Raw genomic sequence first — 3,710 nt, 5'->3', positions numbered from 1 at the left:
CCCCCCCCCCGAAATTGGTGACCTTGTGTTATTATTATTATTATTATTATTATTATTTCTAATTTAGACTCAAAACAGGAACTTGTTTAAGAGGAATATAGTTGTTTAGATCACCTGCAGAAAGGTCGAAGGTCAAAGTTGACCTTTGAACTAATCTAATGGGCTGTAGCTAAATACATTTTGATGATTTGTACATATGATGCTACCAGCTTCATTAGTCATTAACTTCATAAACTAAAACAATATTAAAACTGAAATCCAAGTGAAAAACATTCACTGATCGACAAAAATAGAAATATTATATTTCTGAATCTCTGAGGGAGAGTTATGCAGTAAACAGCATGATAAAGTGATGGCTTATTGCCAATTTAATGTGGAAGTCCCATGAAAGGCAAGAATGTTACTGTTATTTAGCCCCAGGAACAGAATATTAAAATTATTCCATAAAATGTTTTTTTCTTTTATTTCCTTCAGTCATTTGACTGTGGCCATGCTGGAGCACTGCCTTGAAGGGACTTAACTTTTTTTTTAAAGCCTGGCATTTATTCTATCAGATACTTTTGCTGAACCGCTAAGTTACGAGGATGTAAACACACCAATACTGGTTTGTCAAGTGGTGGTGGTGGTTGTGGTGGGGGACAAACACACATGCACGTAGATATACACATATCTATGATGGGCTTCTTTTGGTTTCCATCTACCAGTTCCACTCACAAGGCTTTGGTCAGTCCAAAGCTATAGTAGAAGACACCTACTCAAAGTGCTGGAAAAGTTTGAACTTGTAAATTGAAAGAAGACTAAAACTTTTAAGCTGACACAAAAATCACTGAATGTAAATATTGTAATTAAAATTCCATTAAACACAAACAAAGAAATTAATGTATACACAATTTATGAAAATAGAAAGAAATTACTTTTGAAACAAAAAGTGAATACGATTAAATATAAAATAAGACACATTTTTGAATGAGAAGGTGATTTCCTTCAGCTCAGCTCAGCTGTTAATTCCTAACTGGGAATTTAGCTGGCTTTTATCTGGAATGGTTGGATTACTTTAAGTTGCTCTAATAAATCTTTTATATTTAGAATCTGATGTATTTGCAGAACTTTGACATAACACTGGAGACAGCAAAAGGTAAGGCATTAAAATAAACCACAAAAAATAGTTCTGTGATTCCTATTATATCCATATTTATAAGGCTGGTTTCAATTTAACTGGACATTGATACAAGCAATGGCCAGCTAAGATAGCTAGGAATTACTAAATATTCCTCCAAATCTCTCTAACAGATAATCTCTGACATCATGTAAATTTAAGAGAGTAAACGACCAGAGTACCTGGCAGTATTCCACCTGTCTTCTACCTTTTGCTTGGTCAAGAGAGAATAAAACTCAACCTAAAACCTCAACTCAACCACTGGCTTCAACTGTCTAAAAATCTCATCGTTGTTGCTTGTTGGACGTAGGATAAAACAGGATTTTCCAGGACCCGTCTACCATTGTAAGTGCTTATATATAGAGCTAATTGTTACAGAGTCAGAATGTTCTTCTATGAAGTCAGTCAACAGTTGTGACATTAATCTTGATACAATCCTGTTTTGAGTTTTATATCCAACAGCTCTTCACAAGAATGAATTATTTCTAAGAAAACTCAATTCCGAAGTAGTTTGTTTCCACAGTTATTGTAGCAAATATCAGAGTTTAAAGTAACAAAGAAATCAAGCCACTCTCATAAAAACGGTAAAGACATTCACAAAACTAAACATTGACGAAGAGAAAAATGTTTCAAGTGGAAATTAAAACCAAGTTTCTCCCATAATGTCTGGACTGTGTAAGTTAAAGAAACAATGTCTGACCTATTTAGACGACAAAAAGCTGTCATCATTATTGAAAATATGCAGTTTTAATCCAAACAGCTCTTATCTACCTCTTAAGGCTCCTATGACCATTTGACATACCTCGGTTATCTCCCTTACATTGTCTTTACAAAATAACCAAGTTACTTCCCTTGTATTTTAACGGACACATTTGATTTGCAATAAAAATTTTTTTCGATTCATTCCTTAAACCTCAAAAATTTACTGCCATGGATTTTGCTTTCTAAATTCTTGCCTCAAAACATCAAATTTTCCCGCTGTCTCACCAGTATTTATACAACTTTGCCATCAAATATTTGTTACACAATTTCTAACGCTATTTACCAAACTTTGCTATTAGCACCATTACGAACTCTTCCAAGGCTGCGACTTGACAGAATCTCTTGTCCACCGGACAAAATGCAAAGCGGTGTGTCGTTTGCCTTTACGTTCTGAGTTCAAATTCTCCCACTGGGGTCGACTTTGCCTTTCATCCTGTCGGGTTCGATAAAATAAGTACCAGTTGAGCATTGGATATCGATGTAGTCCACTTCCTCACACCTCAAAATTGCAGGCCTTGTGCCAAAACAAGAAAGGACCCTTTCAAACTCCCCCCACCACCGCCAGTCCCCACGCGCTACTGGAAACCGATCTCACGACCTTACGATCGTGATGCGAATTTCCTGACCACGAAGCCACGCGCCTGATTTGGACCCCTTTAGTATTTATATTCCGACAGGAAGCCACAACATATATAGATCAGAATTAGATCCCTAGACTCGTGAAGACTCCCTTCCAGGGAAACTGACCAATCTACCCATACCTTATGACAGCCTTAGTTCTGCGCAGAAACCGAATCTGGTTATAAAGAATTCATCCGTCAGGTTAGAAGACATGATTTATTGGGCTCATCCTTCTTCGTTGTGTTGGGATCCATTCCATGATTTATTGGGCTCATCCTTCTTCGTTGTGTTGGGATCCATTCCATGATTTATTGGGCTCATCCTTCTTCGTTGTGTTGGGATCAATTCCATGATTTATTGGGTTCATCCTTCTTCGTTGTATTGGGATCCATTCCATGATTTATTGGGCTCATCCTTCTTCGTTGTGTTGGGATCCATTCCATGATTTATTGGGCTCATCCTTCTTCGTTGTGTTGGGGTCCATTCCATGATCTATTGGGCTCATCCTTCGTTGTATTGGGATCCATTCCATGATTTATTGGGCTCATTTTTCTTCGTTGTGTTGGGATCCATTCCATGATTTATTGGGCTCATCCTTCTTCGTTGTGTTGGGATCCATTCCAAATACAATCACTGCAGCGAGAAGAGAAATGAGGAGCTGTCAGTGTTTCGCTGTTTTAGGAAAAAGGAATAAAAACGTGACTCGATTCCTTCCATTTTGTTTCTTTTGTAGCATTTTGACATTTCCAGAAAGGTTTAAGTTTTGAGAGAGAGAGAGAGAGAGAAAGTGTATCAGTAAAGCAGATAAATGTATCCCTGCTTTTGTCTGCGAAGGAGGACGCAGTTGCTTGAAATGTTAAGATCCTGGAAAGCTCCGAGGATAAACTACTTCCTGGAAAGTTCCAAGGATAAGCTACTTCCTGGAAGCTACTTTCAGTTTTTGTAGTGAGTGATTGACAGAGAAAAACCGAGAGAGAGAATGATTATGTATGTATGTATGTATTTATGTATGTATGAATGTATGTATGTATGTATGTATGAATGGCCTCAGTGACACACATTCACGCACACGCACGCAGGTTGTTTTAATCGATTTTCTCGGTAACTATGGGGGCTAGGAAAAAATATAAAGTGCGTTCCAATCTATGCACCCGTCTCCACATGCGCGCCA

The sequence above is a fragment of the Octopus bimaculoides genome, chromosome 10 (assembly GCF_001194135.2).
Source record: "Octopus bimaculoides isolate UCB-OBI-ISO-001 chromosome 10, ASM119413v2, whole genome shotgun sequence".
Taxonomy (NCBI): Eukaryota; Metazoa; Mollusca; class Cephalopoda; order Octopoda; family Octopodidae; genus Octopus; species Octopus bimaculoides.
Note: the sequence above shows the minus strand (reverse complement) of the source record.